We start from the raw sequence: 20,089 nt of genomic DNA, 5'->3' as shown, positions 1-20,089 counted from the left end.
GGTACCAATATGATAAGGAAATACCAGGTTATTCTACTATTCAACGCCCCCTTGTGACCATATACATTAACTAATGTCCTTAAAACTCACCATAATCATGGAAGATGTCATGAGCTACAACTTTGCAATTGATTGCGGTAACAAAATATGTATTGGTACAAATATAATATAGAAATACTAAGATATTGTATTATTCAACGCCCCCTGGTGGCCATATAAAAAACCAATGAACTTGAAACTCACCCCAATCATAGAACACGTTATACGCTACAACTTTCTAATTCATTGTTGTAGCAAAATATGCTTAGGTATCAATATAATGTCGAAAAACTTTTTCCCACCTACAAATAAGTACTAATGACACCAAGATGGCCGCCAATTGCATCAAAATTGGCGGATCAAAAATACCTGTCTCAGGTGTAAAACATCCCTTTACAAAGAATACCCATCACAAATTGCAATGAGTAATGGCAAACCAGTAGGAAGCTACAGGACCTAGAATTCTGGCCAAATTTGACATTTTTGGGCACTAAAAAGGTCATCGGACGGCCATCTTGAGTCAGATGGACCCAATTTTTCTTATGCTGATGGGCCCTTGGTAGATTCAAATATAATCGAAAGATCAAGGTAATTGATCAAAGCGTCTTCAAAATTTCCCTCGTAAACTTCGAAAATGTGTAAAAAGTGCTGATTTTGGCGAACAACAATGGCTGCCAGTCGGCCATCTTGAATCTGACAGGGCCAGTTTTTGGGCTGGAGATGTGTCTAGGGTAGATACATGTACAAACCAAATATCAAGACATTACCTTGAAGCGTCTTCAAAACTTCCCAAAATAACTGGATTCCGTCTACGGACGGACGAACGCTACTACAGACGAACAGGCCTTCTGCAACTTTTAGACCTTCTGCAACTTTGGCCTTCTGCAACTTCAAAATTCAATCCTTCTGCAACTTTGAAAATGTGTTCTGACAAATAGGCCCTGTGTAACTTTGACAAATACATAATATTCAGAATTTCAGCATGCATAGAAGAGTTTACAAGTATATCAAATGCAATCAAATTTCAATAATGAAGCATTGAAAAATCAAAGCACTGCTCTTCACTCTGCATGATATAAGTTCATTATGATCGAGAATTTGTATTTCTTGAGAAAAAAAAACAGGTTTAGACAAAAAAGGTTAAGAGACCTAACCGATCCTAATTAATTTAAAAGAATAAACCCGGAAATAAGAATTTGGTAAAAATGTACTGATTTAATGAGGAGAGAATCCCACAATGATAATAAAAAGTCCGAAAATGAAACTTCGAGATAGTAGTTTATTTCAACGTTTCGACTATATCCTAATAGTCATCTTCAGGAATAATGAAACTACTATCTCGAAGTTTCATTTTCGGACTTTTTATTATCATTGTGGGACTCTCTCCTCATCGCGTCAACACGGATATAGTGTTCTACCAATCGTACTGATTTAATATATGAATGGATCAACTAATTATATTCTGATACTCGGCTTCCATGAAAAATTTAGTCAAATAAATAATTGAGTCCATAGGGCAAATACCTGATAAATCGTCTTCTGTTTGAAGAGTAAAACAATGTGAGAAGTTCTAGAAATCGATCGGTTAATTTTGGTTGAAATCGTAGAGCAAATCGTTTATTTTATTTAAGGGGTGACTATTTCCATGAACTTTATGACTATGCTTAGAACAAATGTTTGACCACCTATTTGAAAATACTTATACTCAAAATTATATCAAATTGAATGTAAACTTATCATGTACATGTGGGTAAGTTTCGAACAGATCAAATATATACATTATCAATGAAATGAGACAGATCTTTTTCCTTTGAATAGGAACAACACCTTACTTCGGAATCTGGTCACTCAATATGAAGAGAATTGATTGAACTGTGGAATTTGGACATTATTCGAAAAATTGTATTCCCATTCGAAAGTTCCACAGGTCCTTAGATTATTACAGAAACCTCAGTAGAAGACATTGATACAAATGAATTGGAATAAAATGAAATAAATTCCGATATTCCAAAAACAATCCTAATTGTAAAGCAGAAATTAAGCAATTTCATGAAGTTGCACAAGGTCTATGGACAAATTGATTGAATTGATGGAAAATTCTATGATTTTTGTGAAGTTAGTTTTAAAGACAAATAATTGAATTCAAAAAAACTTATTACCCTGATGAATCATTTTCTTTAGAAACAGTAAAACAATGTCAAAAGTCCTAGAATCCTATTGGTTGATTTTGAATGGAATCATGGGGTAACTTTTATCTTTTATATGATGAGTGACTTGTTTCCACGAACTTGATATAAACATTGCAACTGACTACACTCAGAACAAATGTTTGACCACCTATTTGGAAATACTTCTACTTCAACTGATATCAAATTGAATTAAAATGTATTACGTACTTGTAGGTAAGTTTCGAACAGATCAAATAGAAGCCAGAACACGCATCAGATTCATACGGTTATGTAGACATTTTTCTTATACATCTTTTTAGACATCGAAATAACACATATCTTTTTCTATGAATAGGTGCAACACCTTATATCAAAACCTGGCCACCCAATATGAAGAGAATCGTTTGAACCGTTTGAGTTTGTACATTATTCAGGAAAACTGTATTCCCGCCCGAAAGTTGCACAGGTCCTTGGATAAAAAATAAGTTTTGATTAAGGGTAACTCATACCCATACAAATTGTATTCTTAGAGATATCTTAGTTGAGCATATCCATACAAAAGAATTGCAATGTAGTTGATTTTGAATGAAATCATGGGGTAACTCTTATCTTTTATATGACGAGTGACTTGTTTCAACGAACTTGTTTAAAGCATTGCAAGTGACTATACTCAGAAAAAATGTTTGACCACCTATCTGGGAATACTTCTACTTCAAATTATATCAAATTGAATTATAGCTTATTACTTACCTGTAGGTAAATTTCGAACAGATCAAATAGAAGCCAGAAAACGCATAAGATTCATACGGTTATGTAGAAATTTTTCTTATACATCGTTTAAGACAACGAAATAAGACATATCTTTTTCTATGAATAGGTGCAAACCCTTATATCAAAACCTCTTCACTCAATATGAAGAGAATTGTTTGAACTGTTCGAGTTTGTACATTATTCAGGAAAACTGTATTCCCGCCAGAAAGATGCACAGGTCCTTGGATAAAAAATAAGTTTTGATTAAGGGTAACTCATACCCATACAAATTGTATTGTTAGAGAAACCTTAGTAAAGCATATCTATACAAAAGAATTGCAATAAAATGAAATAAATTCCGAAATTCAATAACAATCCTAATTGTAAAGCCCTCAGAAATTGAGCAATTTCATAAAGTTGCACAAGGTCCATGGACAAAATGATTTCGTAGAAGAAAATTCTATGTTTTTAGTGAAATTAGTTTTAAAGACAAATAACTAAATTCAAAATAACTTATTACCCTGATGAATCATTTTCGTTAGAAAGAGTAAAACAATGTCAAAAGTTCTAGAATCCTATTGGTTGATTTTGATTGAAATCATGGGGTAAATGTTTATTTCTTATATGATGAGTAACTATTTCCACGAACTTGATATAAGCATTGCAAATGACTATAATCAGAACAAATGTTTGACCACGTATCTGGGAATACTTCTACTTCAAATTATATCAAATTGAATTAAAATTTATTGCGTACCTGTAGGTAAGTTTCGAACAGATCAAATAGAAGCCAGAAAACGTATAAGAATCATACGGTTATGTAGAAATTATTCTTATAAATCTTTTAAGACATCGAAATAAGACATATCTTTTTCTATGAATAGGTGCAATACCTAATATCAAAATCTGGCCACTCAATATAAAGAGAATTGTTTGAACCATTCGAGTTTGAATATTATTCAGGAAAACTGTATTCCCTTCCCAAAGTTGCACAGGTCCTTGGATAAAAAATAAGTTTTGATTAAGGGTAACTCATACCCATACAAATTGTATTGTTAGAGATACCTTAGTAGGGGATATTGATACAAAAGAATTGCAATAAAATGAAATTAATGCCGATATTTTCATAACAATCCTCAGAAATTAAGCAATTTCATAAAAGTTGCACAAGGTCTATGGACAAATTGATTTCATACAAGAAAATTCTATGATTTTAGTGAAGTTAGTTTTAAAGACAAATAAATAAATTCAAAACTACTTATTACCCTGATGAATCATTTTCGTTAGAAAGAGTAAAACAATGTCAAAAGTTCTAGAATCCTATTGGTTGATTTTGATTGAAATCATGGGGTAAATTTTATCTTTTATATGACGAGTGACTGTTTCCACGAACTTGATATAAGCATTGCAACAGACTATACTCAGAACAAATGTTTGACCACCTATCTGGGAATACTTCTACTTCAAATTATATCAAATTGAATTATAGCTTATTACTTACCTGTAGGTAAGTTTCGAACTGATCAAATAGAAGCCAGAAAACGCATGAGATTCATATGGTTATGTAGAAATTATTCTTATACATCGTTTAAGACAACGAAATAAGACATATCTTTTTCAATGAATAGGTGCAAACCCTTATATCAAAACCTGGCCACTCAATATGAAAAGAATTGTTTGAACCGTTCGAGTTTGTACATTATTCAGGAAAACTGTATTCCCGCCAGAAAGATGCACAGGTCCTTGGATAAGAAATAAGTTTTGATTAAGGGTAACTCATACCCATACAAATTGTATTGTTAGAGAAACCTTAGTAGAGCATATTTATACAAAAGAATTGCAATAAAATGAAATAAATTCTGAAATTAAATAACAATCCTAATTGTAAAGCCCTCAGAAATTAAGCAATTTCATAAAGTTGCACAAGGTCTATGGACAAAATGATTTCATACACGAAATTTCTATGATTTTAGTGAAGTTATTTTTAAAGACAAATAACTAAATTCAAAACAACTTATTACCCTGATGAATCATTTTCATTAGAAAGAGTAAAACAATGTCAAAAGTTCTAGAATCCTATTGGTTGATTTTGATTGAAATCATGGGGTAAATCTTATCTTTATGACGAGTGACTGTTTCCACGAACTTGATATAAGCATTGCAACTGACTATACTCAGAACAAATGTTTGACCACCTATATGGGAATACTTCTACTTCAAATTATATCAAATTGAATTAAAATTTTTTACGTACCTGTAGGTAAGTTTCGAACAGATCAAATAGAAGCCAGAAAACGCATGAGATTCATACGGTTATGTAGAAATTTTTCTTATACATCTTTTAAGACATCGAAATAAGACATATCTTTTTCTATGAATAGATGCAACACCTAATATCAAAATCTGGCCACTCAATATGAAGAGAATTGTTTGAACCCTTAGAGTTTGAATATTATTCAGGAAAACTGTATTCCCTTCCCAAAGTTGCACAGGTCCTCGGATAAAAACTAAGTTTTGATTAAGGGTAACTCATACCCATACAAATTGTATTGTTAGAGATACCTTAGTAGGGGATATTGATACAAAAGAATTGCAATAAAATGAAATAAATTTCGATATTTTCATAACAATCCTCAGAATTTAAGCAATTTCATGAAGTTGCACAAGGTCTATGGACAAATTGATTGAATTGATGGAAAATTCTATGATTTTAGTGAAGTTAGTTTTAAAGACAAATAATTGAATTAAAAAAAACTTATTACCCTGATGAATCATTTTCTTTAGAAACAGTAAAACAATGTCAAAAGTCCTAGAATCCTATTGGTTGATTTTGAATGGAATCATGGGGTAAATTTTATCTTTTATATGATGAGTGACTTGTTTCCACGAACTTGATATAAACATTGCAACTGACTACACTCAGAACAAATGTTTGACCACCTATTTGGAAATACTTCTACTTCAACTGATATCAAATTGAATTAAAATGTATTACGTACCTGAAGGTAAGTTTCGAACAGATCAAATAGAAGCCAGAAAACGCATAAGAATCATACGGTTATGTAGAAATTATTCTTATAAATCTTTTAAGACATCGAAATGAGACATATCTTTTTCTATGAATAGGTGCAACACCTAATATCAAAATCTGGCCACTCAATATGAAGAGAATTGTTTGAACTGTTCGAGTTTGAATATTATTCAGGAAAACTGTTTTCCCTTCCCAAAGTTGCACAGGTCCTCGGATAAAAACTAAGTTTTGATTAAGGGTAACTCATACCCATACAAATTGTATTGTTAGAGATACCTTAGTAGGGGATATTGATACAAAAGAATTGCAATAAAATGAAATTACTTCCGATATTTTCATAACAATCCTCAGAAATTAAGCAATTTCATAAAGTTGCACAAGGTCTATGGACAAATTGATTTTATACGAGAAAATTCTATGATTTTAGTTAAGTTAGTTTTAAAGACAAATAACTAAATTCAAAACAACTTATTACCCTGATGAATCATTTTCGTTAGAAAGAGTAAAACAATGTCAAAAGTTCTAGAATCCTATTGGTTGATTTTGATTGAAATCATGGGGTAAATCTTATCTTTATGCCGAGTGACTGTTTCCACGAACTTGATATAAGCATTGCAACAGACTATACTCAGAACAAATGTTTGACCACCTATCTGGCAATACTTCTACTTCAAATTATATCAAATTGAATTAAAATTTTTTACGTACCTGTAGGTAAGTTTCGAACAGATCAAATAGAAGCCAGAAAACGCATAAGATTCATACAGTTATGTAGAAATTTTTCTTATACATCTTTTGAGATATCGAAATAAGACATATCTTTTTCTATGAATAGGTGCAACACCTAATATCAAAACCTGGCCACTCAATATGAAGAGAATTGTTTGAACCGTTCGAGTTAGTAGATTATTCAGGAAAACTGTATTCCCGCCCGAAAGTTGCACAGGTCCTTGGATAAAATATATGTTTTGATTAAGGGTAACTCATACCCATACAAATTGTATTGTTAGAGATACCTTAGTAGGGGATATTGATACAAAAGAATTGCAATAAAATGAAATTAATTCCGATATTTTCATAGCAATCCTCAGAAATTAAGCAATTTCATAAAGTTGCACAAGGTCTATGAACAAATTGATTTCATACAAGAAAATTCTATGATTTTAGTGAAGTTAGTTTTAAAGACAAATAACTAAATTCAAAACAACTTATTACCCCGATGAATCATTTTCGTTAGAAAGAGTAAAACAATGTCAAAAGTTCTAGAATCCTATTGGTTGATTTTGATTGAAATCATGGGGTAAATTTTATCTTTTATATGACGAGTGACTGTTTCCACGAACTTGATATAAGCATTGCAACAGACTATACTCAGAACAAATGTTTGACCACCTATCTGGGAATACTTCTACTTCAAATTATATCAAATTGAATTAAAATTTTTTACGTACCTGTAGGTAAGTTTCGAACAGATCAAATAGAAGCCAGAAAACGCATAAGATTCATACGGTTACGTAGAAATTTTTCTTATACATCTTTTGAGATATCGAAATAAGACATATCTTTTTCTATGAATAGATGCAACACCTAATATCAAAATCTGGCCACTCAATATGAAGAGAATTGTTTGAACCATTCGAGTTTGTACATTATTCAGGAAAACTGTATACCCGGCCGAAAGTTGTACAGGTCCTTGGATAAAAAATAAGTTTTGATTAAGGGTAACTCATACCCATACAAATAATATTGTTAGAGAAACCTTAGTAGAGCATATTTATACAAAAGAATTGCAAAAAAATGAAATAAATTCCGATATTTTCATAACAATCCTCAGAAATTAAGCAATTTCATAAAGTTGCACAAGGTCTATGGACAAAATGATTTCATACAAAAAAATTCTATGATTTAAGTGAAGTTAGTTTTAAAGACAAATAACTAAATTCAAAACAACTTATTACCCTGATGAATGATTTTCGTTAGAAACAGTAAAACAATGTCAAAAGTTCTAGAATCCTATTGGTTGATTTTGATTGAAATCATGGGGTAACTGTTAGCTTTTATATGACGAGTGACTGTTTCCACGAACTTGATATAAACATTGTAACTTACTACACTCAGAACAAATGTTTGACCACCTATTTTGAAATACTTCTACTTCAACTGATATCAAATTGAATTAAAATGTATTACGTACCTGAAGGTAAGTTTCGAACAGATCAAATAGAAGCCAGAAAACGCATAAGAATCATACGGTTATGTAGAAATTATTCTTATAAATCTTTTAAGACATCGAAATAAGACATATCTTTTTCTATGAATAGGTGCAACACCTAATATCAAAATCTGGCCACTCAATATGAAGAGAATTGTTTGAACTGTTCGAGTTTGAATATTATTCAGGAAAACTGTATTCCCTTCCCAAAGTTGCACAGGTCCTCGGATAAAAACTAAGTTTTGATTAAGGGTAACTCATACCCATACAAATTGTATTGTTAGAGATACCTTAGTAGGGGATATTGATACAAAAGAATTGCAATAAAATGAAATTAATGCCGATATTTTCATAACAATCCTCAGAAATTGAGCAATTTCATAAAGTTGCACAAGGTCTATGGACAAATTGATTTCATACGAGAAAATTCTATGATTTTAGTGAAGTTAGTTTTAAAGACAAATAAATAAATTTAAAACTACTTATTACCCTGATGAATCATTTTCATTAGAAAGAGTAAAACAATGTCAAAAGTTCTAGAATCCTATTGGTTGATTTTGATTGAAATCATGGGGTAAATTTTATCTTTTATATGACGAGTGACTGTTTCCACGAACTTGATATAAGCATTGCAACAGACTATACTCAGAACAAATGTTTGACCACCTATCTGGGAATACTTCTACTTCAAATTATATCAAATTGAATTATAGCTTATTACTTACCTGTAGGTAAGTTTCGAACAGATCGAATAGAAGCCAGAAAACGCATGAGATTCATACGGTTATGTAGAAATTATTCTTATACATCGTTTAAGACAACGAAATAAGACATATCTTTTTCAATGAATAGGTGCAAACCCTTATATCAAAACCTGGCCACTCAATATGAAAAGAATTGTTTGAACCGTTCGAGTTTGTACATTATTCAGGAAAACTGTATTCCCGCCAGAAAGATGCACAGGTCCTTGGATAAGAAATAAGTTTTGATTAAGGGTAACTCATACCCATACAAATAATATTGTTAGAGAAACCTTAGTAGAGCATATTTATACAAAAGAATTGCAATAAAATGAAATAAATTCTGAAATTCAATAACAATCCTAATTGTAAAGCCCTCAGAAATCAAGCAATTTCATAAAGTTGCACAAGGTCTATGGACAAAATGATTTCATACAAGAAATTTCTATGATTTTAGTGAAGTTATTTTTAAAGACAAATAACTAAATTCAAAACAACTTATTACCCTGATGAATCATTTTCATTAGAAAGAGTAAAACAATGTCAAAAGTTCTAGAATCCTATTGGTTGATTTTGATTGAAATCATGGGGTAAATCTTATCTTTATGACGAGTGACTGTTTCCACGAACTTGATATAAGCATTGCAACAGACTATACTCAGAACAAATGTTTGACCACCTATCTGGGAATACTTCTACTTCAAATTATATCAAATTGAATTAAAATTTTTTACGTACCTGTAGGTAAGTTTCGAACAGATCAAATAGAAGCCAGAAAACGCATGAGATTCATACGGTTATGTAGAAATTTTTCTTATACATCTTTTAAGACATCGAAATAAGACATATCTTTTTCTATGAATAGATGCAACACCTAATATCAAAATCTGGCCACTCAATATGAAGAGAATTGTTTGAACCCTTAGAGTTTGAATATTATTCAGGAAAACTGTATTCCCTTCCCAAAGTTGCACAGGTCCTCGGATAAAAACTAAGTTTTGATTAAGGGTAACTCATACCCATACAAATTGTATTGTTAGAGATACCTTAGTAGGGGATATTGATACAAAAGAATTGCAATAAAATGAAATTAATTCCGATATTTTCATAACAATCCTCAGAAATTAAGCAATTTCATAAAGTTGCACAAGGTCTATGGACAAATTGATTGAATTGATGGAAAATTCTATGATTTTTGTGAAGTTAGTTTTAAAGACAAATAATTGAATTCAAAAAAACTTATTACCCTGATGAATCATTTTCTTTAGAAACAGTAAAACAATGTCAAAAGTCCTAGAATCCTATTGGTTGATTTTGAATGGAATCATGGGGTAACTTTTATCTTTTATATGATGAGTGACTTGTTTCCACGAACTTGATATAAACATTGCAACTGACTACACTCAGAACAAAATGTTTGACCACCTATTTGGAAATACTTCTACTTCAACTGATATCAAATTGAATTAAAATGTATTACGTACCTGAAGGTAAGTTTCGAACAGATCAAATAGAAGCCAGAAAACGCATAAGAATCATACGGTAATGTAGAAATTATTCTTATAAATCTTTTAAGACATCGAAATAAGACATATCTTTTTCTATGAATAGGTGCAACACCTAATATCAAAATCTGGCCACTCAATATGAAGAGAATTGTTTGAACTGTTCGAGTTTGAATATTATTCAGGAAAACTGTATTCCCTTCCCAAAGTTGCACAGGTCCTCGGATAAAAACTAAGTTTTGATTAAGGGTAACTCATACCCATACAAATTGTATTGTTAGAGATACCTTAGTAGGGGATATTGATACAAAAGAATTGCAATAAAATGAAATAAATTTCGATATTTTCATAACAATCCTCAGAAATTAAGCAATTTCATAAAGTTGCACAAGGTCTATGGACAAATTGATTGAATTGATGGAAAATTCTATGATTTTTGTGAAGTTAGTTTTAAAGACAAATAATTGAATTCAAAAAAACTTATTACCCTGATGAATCATTTTCTTTAGAAACACTAAAACAATGTCAAAAGTCCTAGAATCCTATTGGTTGATTTTGAATGGAATCATGGGGTAACTTTTATCTTTTATATGATGAGTGACTTGTTTCCACGAACTTGATATAAACATTGCAACTGACTACACTCAGAACAAATGTTTGACCACCTATTTGGAGATACTTCTACTTCAACTGTTATCAAATTGAATTAAAATGTATTACGTACCTGAAGGTAAGTTTCGAACAGATCAAATAGAAGCCAGAAAACGCATAAGAATCATACGGTTATGTAGAAATTATTCTTATAAATCTTTTAAGACATCGAAATGAGACATATCTTTTTCTATGAATACGTGCAACACCTAATATCAAAATCTGGCCACTCAATATGAAGAGAATTGTTTGAACTGTTCGAGTTTGAATATTATTCAGGAAAACTGTATTCCCTTCCCGAAGTTGCACAGGTCCTCGGATAAAAACTAAGTTTTGGTTAAGGGTAACTCATACCCATACAAATTGTATTGTTAGAGTTTCCTTAGTAGGGGATATTGATACAAAAGAATTGCAATAAAATGAAATTAATGCCGATATTTTCATAACAATCCTCAGAAATTAAGCAATTTCATAAAGTTGTACAAGGTCTATGGACAAATTGATTTCATACGAGAAAATTCTATGATTTTAGTTAAGTTGGTTTTAAAGACAAATAACTAAATTCAAAACAACTTATTACCCTGATGAATCATTTTCGTTAGAAAGAGTAAAACAATGTCAAAAGTTCTAGAATCCTATTGGTTGATTTTGATTGAAATCATGGGGTAAATATTATCTTTTATATGACGAGTGACTGTTTCCACGAACTTGATATAAGCATTGCAACAGACTATACTCAGAACAAATGTTTGACCACCTATCTGGGAATACTTCTACTTCAAATTATATCAAATTGAATTAAAATTTATTACGTACCTGTAGGTAAGTTTCGAACAGATCAAATAGAAGCCAGAACACGCATCAGATTCATACGGTTATGTAGAAATTATTCTTATACATCGTTTAAGACAACGAAATAAGACATATCTTTTTCTATGAATAGGTGCAAACCCTTATATCAAAACCTGGCCACTCAATATGAAGAGAATTGTTTGAACCGTTCGAGTTTGTACATTATTCAGGAAAACTGTATTCCCGCCCAAAAGTTGCACAGGTCCTTGGATAAAAAATAAGTTTTGATTAAGGTTAACTCATACCCATACAAATTGTATTGTTAGAGAAACCTTAGTAGAGCATATCTATACAAAAGAATTGCAATAAAATGAAATAAATTCTGAAATTCAATAACAATCCTAATTGTAAAGCCCTCAGAAATTAAGCAATTTCATAAAGTTGCACAAGGACTATGGACAAAATGATTTCATACAAGAAAATTCTATGATTTAAGTGAAGTTAGTTTTAAAGACAAATATCTAAATTCAAAACAACTTATTACCCTGATGAATGATTTTCGTTAGAAAGAGTAAAACAATGTCAAAAGTTCTAGAATCCTATTGGTTGACTTTGATTGAAATCATGGGGTAAATCTTTATTTTTTATATGATGAGTAACTATTTCCACAAACTTGATATAAGCATTGCAACTGACTATACTCAGAACAAATGTTTGACCACCTATCTGGGAATAATTCTACTTCAATTTATATCAAATTGAATTAAAATTTTTTACGTACCTGTAGGTAAGTTTCGAACAGATCAAATAGAAGCCAGAAAACGCATAAGATTCATACGGTTATGTAGAAATTATTCTTATACATCGTTTAAGACAACGAAATAAGACATATCTTTTTCTATGAATAGGTGCAAAACCTTATATCAAAACCTGGCCACTCAATATGAAGAGAATTGTTTGAACCGTTCGAGTTTGTACATTATTCAGGAAAACTGTATTCCCGCCCGAAAGTTGCACAGGTCCTTTGATAAAAAATAAGTTTTGATTAAGGTTAACTCATACCCATACAAATTGTATTGTTAGAGAAACCTTAGTAGAGCATATCTATACAAAAGAATTGCAATAAAATGAAATAAATTCCGAAATTCAATAACAATCCTAATTGTAAAGCCCTCAGAAATTAAGCAATTTCATAAAGTTGCACAAGGACTATGGACAAAATGATTTCATACAAGAAAATTCTATGATTTAAGTGAAGTTAGTTTTAAAGACAAATATCTCAATTCAAAACAACTTATTACCCTGATGAATGATTTTCGTTAGAAAGAGTAAAACAATGTCAAAAGTTCTAGAATCCTATTGGTTGATTTTGATTGAAATCATGGGGTAAATCTTTATTTTTTATACGATGAGTAACTATTTCCACGAACTTGATATAAGCATTGCAACTGACTATACTCAGAAAAAATGTTTGACCACCTATCTGGGAATACTTCTACTTCAAATTATATCAAATTGAATTAAAATTTTTTACGTACCTGTAGGTAAGTTTCGAACAGATCAAATAGAAGCAAGAAAACGCATAAGATTCATACGGTTATGTAGAAATTTTTCTTATACATCTTTTAAGACATCGAAATAAGACATATCTTTTTCTATGAATAGATGCAACACCTAATATCAAAATCTGGCCACCCAATATGAAGAGAATTGTTTGAACTGTTCGAGTTTGAATATTATTCAACTGTATTCCCTTCCCAAAGTTGCACAGGTCCTTGGATAAAAACTAAGTTTTGATTAAGGGTAACTCATACCCATACAAATTGTATTGTTAGAGATACCTTAGTAGGGGATATTGATACAAAAGAATTGCAATAAAATGAAATTAATTCCGATATTTTCATAACAATCCTCAGAAATTTAGCAATTTCATAAAGTTGCACAAGGTCTATGGACAAATTGATTTCATACGAGAAAATTCTATGATTTTAGTTAAGTTGGTTTTAAAGACAAATAACTAAATTCAAAACAACCTATTACCCTGATGAATCATTTTCGTTAGAAAGAGTAAAACAATGTCAAAAGTTCTAGAATCCTATTGGTTGATTTTGATTGAAATCATGGGGTAAATATTATCTTTTATATGACGAGTGACTGTTTCCACGAACTTGATATAAGCATTGCAACAGACTATACTCAGAACAAATGTTTGACCACCTATCTGGGAATACTTCTACTTCAAATTATATCAAATTGAATTAAAATTTATTACGTACCTGTAGGTAAGTTTGAACAGATCAAATAGAAGCCAGAACACGCATCAGATTCATACGGTTATGTAGAAATTATTCTTATACATCGTTTAAGACAACGAAATAAGACATATCTTTTTCTATGAATAGGTGCAAACCCTTATATCAAAACCTGGCCACTCAATATGAAGAGAATTGTTTGAACCGTTCGAGTTTGTACATTATTCAGGAAAACTGTATTCCCGCCCGAAAGTTGCACAGGTCCTTTGATAAAAAATAAGTTTTGATTAAGGTTAACTCACACCCATACAAATTGTATTGTTAGAGAAACCTTAGTAGAGCATATCTATACAAAAGAATTGCAATAAAATGAAATAAATTCCGAAATTCAATAACAATCCTAATTGTAAAGCCCTCAGAAATTAAGCAATTTCATAAAGTTGCACAAGGACTATGGACAAAATGATTTCATACAAGAAAATTCTATGATTTAAGTGAAGTTAGTTTTAAAGACAAATATCTCAATTCAAAACAACTTATTACCCTGATGAATGATTTTCGTTAGAAAGAGTAAAACAATGTCAAAAGTTCTAGAATCCTATTGGTTGATTTTGATTGAAATCATGGGGTAAATCTTTATTTTTCATACGATGAGTAACTATTTCCACGAACTTGATATAAGCATTGCAACTGACTATACTCAGAAAAAATGTTTGACCACCTATCTGGGAATACTTCTACTTCAAATTATATCAAATCGAATTAAAATTTTTTACGTACCTGTAGGTAAGTTTCGAACAGATCAAATAGAAGCCAGAAAACGCATAAGATTCATACGGTTATGTAGAAATTTTTCTTATACATCTTTTAAGACATCGAAATAAGACATATCTTTTTCTATGAATAGATGCAACACCTAATATCAAAATCTGGCCACCCAATATGAAGAGAATTGTTTGAACTGTTCGAGTTTGAATATTATTCAACTGTATTCCCTTCCCAAAGTTGCACAGGTCCTTGGATAAAAACTAAGTTTTGATTAAGGGTAACTCATACCCATACAAATTGTATTGTTAGAGATACCTTAGTAGGGGATATTGATACAAAAGAATTGCAATAAAATGAAATTAATTCCGATATTTTCATAACAATCCTCAGAAATTTAGCAATTTCATAAAGTTGCACATGGTCTATGGACAAATTGATTTCATACAAGAAAATTCTATGATTTTAGTGAAGTTAGTTTTAAAGACAAATAACTAAATTCAAAACAACTTATTACCCTGATGAATCATTTTCGTTAGAAAGAGTAAAACAATGTCAAAAGTTCTAGAATCCTATTGGTTGATTTTGAATGGAATCATGGGGTAAATTTTATCTTTTATATGATGAGTGACTTGTTTCCACGAACTTGATATAAACATTGCAACTGACTACACTCAGAACAAATTTTTGACCACCTATTTGGAAATACTTCTACTTCAACTGATATCAAATTGAATTAAAATGTATTACGTACCTGAAGGTAAGTTTCGAACAGATCAAATAGAAGCCAGAAAAGGCATAAGAATCATACGGTTATGTAGAAATTATTCTTATAAATCTTTTAAGACATCGAAATGAGACATATCTTTTTCTATGAATAGGTGCAACACCTAATATCAAAATCTGGCCACTCAATATAAAGAGAATTGTTTGAACTGTTCGAGTTTGAATATTATTCAGGAAAACTGTATTCCCTTCCCAAAGTTGCGCAGGTCCTCGGATAAAAACTAAGTTTTGATTAAGGGTAACTCATCCCCATACAAATTGTTTTGTTAGAGATACCTTAGTAGGGGATATTGATACAAAAGAATTGCAATAAAATGAAATTAATGCCGATATTTTCATAACAATCCTCAGAAATTAAGCAATTTCATAAAGTTGCACAAGGTCTATGGACAAATTGATTTCATACGAGAAAATTCTATGATTTTAGTTAAGTTGGTTTTAAAGACAAATAACTAAATTCAAAACAACTTATTACCCTGATGAATCATTTTCGTTAGAAAGAGTAAAACAATGTCAAAAGTTCTAGAATCCTATTGGTTGATTTTGATTGAAATCATGGGGTAAATATTATCTTTTATATGACGAGTGACTGTTTCCACGAACTTGATATAAGCATTGCAACAGACTATACTCAGAACAAATGTTTGACCACCTATCTGGGAATACTTCTACTTCAAATTATATCAAATTGAATTAAAATTTATTACGTACCTGTAGGTAAGTTTGAACAGATCAAATAGAAGCCAGAACACGCATCAGATTCATACGGTTATGTAGAAATTATTCTTATACATCGTTTAAGACAACGAAATAAGACATATCTTTTTCTATGAATAGGTGCAAACCCTTATATCAAAACCTGGCCACTCAATATGAAGAGAATTGTTTGAACCGTTCGAGTTTGTACATTATTCAGGAAAACTGTATTCCCGCCCGAAAGTTGCACAGGTCCTTGGATAAAAAATAAGTTTTGATTAAGGTTAACTCATACCCATACAAATTGTATTGTTAGAGAAACCTTAGTAGAGCATATCTATACAAAAGAATTGCAATAAAATGAAATAAATTCCGAAACTCAATAACAATCCTAATTGTAAAGCCCTCAGAAATTAAGCAATTTCATAAAGTTGCACAAGGACTATGGACAAAATGATTTCATACAAGAAAATTCTATGATTTAAGTGAAGTTAGTTTTAAAGACAAATATCTCAATTCAAAACAACTTATTACCCTGATGAATGATTTTCGTTAGAAAGAGTAAAACAATGTCAAAAGTTCTAGAATCCTATTGGTTGATTTTGATTGAAATCATGGGGTAACTGTTAGCTTTTATATGACGAGTGACTGTTTCCACGAACTTGATATAAACATTGTAACTTACTACACTCAGAACAAATGTTTGACCACCTATTTTGAAATACTTCTACTTCAAATCATATCAAATTGAATTAAAATTTATTACGTACCTGTAGGTAAGTTTCGAACAGATCAAATAGAAGCCAGAAAACGCATAAGATTCATACGGTTATGTAGAAATTTTTCTTATACATCTTTTGAGATATCGAAATAAGACATATCTTTTTCTATGAATAGATGCAACACCTAATATCAAAATCTGGCCACTCAATATGAAGAGAATTGTTTGAACCGTTCGAGTTAGTAGATTATCCAGGAAAACTGTATTCCCGCCCGAAAGTTGCACAGGTCCTTGGATAAAAAATAAGTTTTGATTAAGGGTAACTCATACCCATACAAATTGTATTGTTAGAGATACCTTAGTAGAGCATATCTATACAAAAGAATTGCAATAAAATGAAATAAATTCCGAAATTCAATAACAATCCTAATTGTAAAGCCCTCAGAAATTAAGCAATTTCATAAAGTCGCACAAGGACTATGGACAAAATGATTTCATACAAGAAAATTCTATGATTTAAGTGAAATTAGTTTTAAAGACAAATATCTAAATTCAAAACAACTTATTACCCTGATGAATCATTTTCGTTAGAAAGAGTAAAACAATGTCAAAAGTTCTAGAATCCTATTGGTTGATTTTGATTGAAATCATGGGGTAAATCTTTATTTTTTATATGATGAGTAACTATTTCCACAAACTTGATATAAGCATTGCAACTGACTATACTCAGAACAAATGTTTGACCACCTATCTGGGAATAATTCTACTTCAATTTATATCAAATTGAATTAAAATTTTTTTTTGTACCTGTAGGTAAGTTTCGAACAGATCAAATAGAAGCCAGAAAACGCATAAGATTCATACGGTTATGTAGAAATTTTTCTTATACATTTTTTAAGACATCGAAATAAGACATATCTTTTTCTATGAATAGATGCAACACCTAATATCAAAATCTGGCCACCCAATATGAAGAGAATTGTTTGAACTGTTCGAGTTTGAATATTATTCAACTGCATTCCCTTCCCAAAGTTGCACAGGTCTTTGGATAAAAACTAAGTTTTGATTAAGGGTAACTCATACCCATACAAATTGTATTGTTAGAGATACCTTAGTAGGGGATATTGATACAAAAGAATTGCAATAAAATGAAATTAATTCCGATATTTTCATAACAATCCTCAGAAATTTAGCAATTTCATAAAGTTGCACAAGGTCTATGGACAAATGGATTTTATACGAGAAAATTCTATGATTTTAGTTAAGTTAGTTTTAAAGACAAATAACTAAATTCAAAACAACTTATTACCCTGATGAATCATTTTCGTTAGAAAGAGTAAAACAATGTCAAAAGTTCTAGAATCCTATTGGTTGATTTTGATTGAAATCATGGGGTAACTGTTAGCTTTTATATGACGAGTGACTGTTTCCACGAACTTGATATAAACATTGTAACTTACTACACTCAGAACAAATGTTTGACCACCTATTTTGAAATACTTCTACTTCAAATCATATCAAATTGAATTAAAATTTATTACGTACCTGTAGGTAAGTTTCGAACAGATCAAATAGAAGCCAGAAAACGCATAAGATTCATATGGTTATGTAGAAATTTTTCTTATACATCTTTTGAGATATCGAAATAAGACATATCTTTTTCTATGAATAGATGCAACACCTAATATCAAAATCTGGCCACTCAATATGAAGAGAATTGTTTGAACCGTTCGAGTAAGTAGATTATTCAGGAAAACTGTATTCCCGCCCGAAAGTTGCACAGGTCCTTGGATAAAAAATAAGTTTTGATTAAGGGTAACTCATACCCATACAAATTGTATTGTTAGAGATACCTTAGTAGGGGATATTGATACAAAACAATTGCAATAAAATGAAATAAATTCCGAAATTCAATAACAATCCTAATTGTAAAGCCCTCAGAAATTAATCAATTTCATAAAGTTGCACAAGGTCTATGGACAAAATGATTTCATACAAGAAAATTCTATGATTTAAGTGAAGTTAGTTTTAAAGACAAATAACTAAATTCAAAACAACTTATTACCCTGATGAATCATTTTCATTAGAAAGAGTAAAACAATGTCAAAAGTTCTAGAATCTTATTGGTTGATTTTGATTGAAATCATGGGGTAAATCTTTATTTTATATATGATGAGTAACTATTTCCACGAACTTGATATAAGCATTGCAACTGACTATACTCAGAACAAATGTTTGACCACCTATCTGGGAATACTTCTACTTCAAATTATATCAAATTGAATTAAAATTTTTTAGGTACCTGAAGGTAAGTTTCGAACAGATCAAATAGAAGCCAGTAAACGCATAAGATTCATACGGTTATGTAGAAATTTTTCTTATACATCTTTTAAGACATCGAAATAAGACATATCTTTTTCTATGAATAGATGCAACACCTAATATCAAAATCTGGCCACTCAATATGAAGAGAATAATTTGAAATGTTCGAGTTTGAATATTATTCAGGAAAACTGTATTCCCTTCCCAAAGTTGCACAGGTCCTTGAATAAAAACTAAGTTTTGATTAAGGTTAACTCATACCCATACAAATTGTATTGTTAGAGATACCTTAGTAGGGGATATTGATACAAAAGAATTGCAATAAAATGAAATTAATTCCGATATTTTCATAACAATCCTCAGAAATTAAGCAATTTCATAAAGTTGCACAAGGTCTATGGACAAATTGATTTCTACAAGAAAATTCTATGATTTTAGTGAAGTTAGTTTTAAAGACAAATAACTAAATTCAAAACAACTTATTATCCTGATGAATGATTTTCGTTAGAAAGAGTAAAACAATGTCAAAAGTTCTAGAATCCTATTGGTTGATTTTGATTGAAATCATGGGGTAAATTTTATCTTTTATATGACGAGTGACTGTTTCCACGAACTTGATATAAGCATTGCAACAGACTATACTCAGAACAAATGTTTGA

General features: G+C 30.7%; 1 protein-coding gene across 4 annotated transcripts in view; it reads right to left on the bottom strand.

Annotated features, from left to right (window-relative positions):
• The window catches only part of LOC141910687 (multidrug resistance-associated protein 1-like), a 134,023-nt gene that overhangs the window by 33,421 nt on the left and 80,513 nt on the right, over positions 1 to 20,089 (bottom strand). The window lies entirely within an intron of this gene.

The sequence above is a fragment of the Tubulanus polymorphus genome, chromosome 9, assembly GCF_964204645.1.
Source record: "Tubulanus polymorphus chromosome 9, tnTubPoly1.2, whole genome shotgun sequence".
In the NCBI taxonomy this organism is placed as follows: Eukaryota; Metazoa; Nemertea; class Palaeonemertea; order Tubulaniformes; family Tubulanidae; genus Tubulanus; species Tubulanus polymorphus.
The sequence above is the reverse complement of the archived record's forward strand: the minus strand, read 5'-3'. Positions and strand labels throughout refer to the sequence as shown.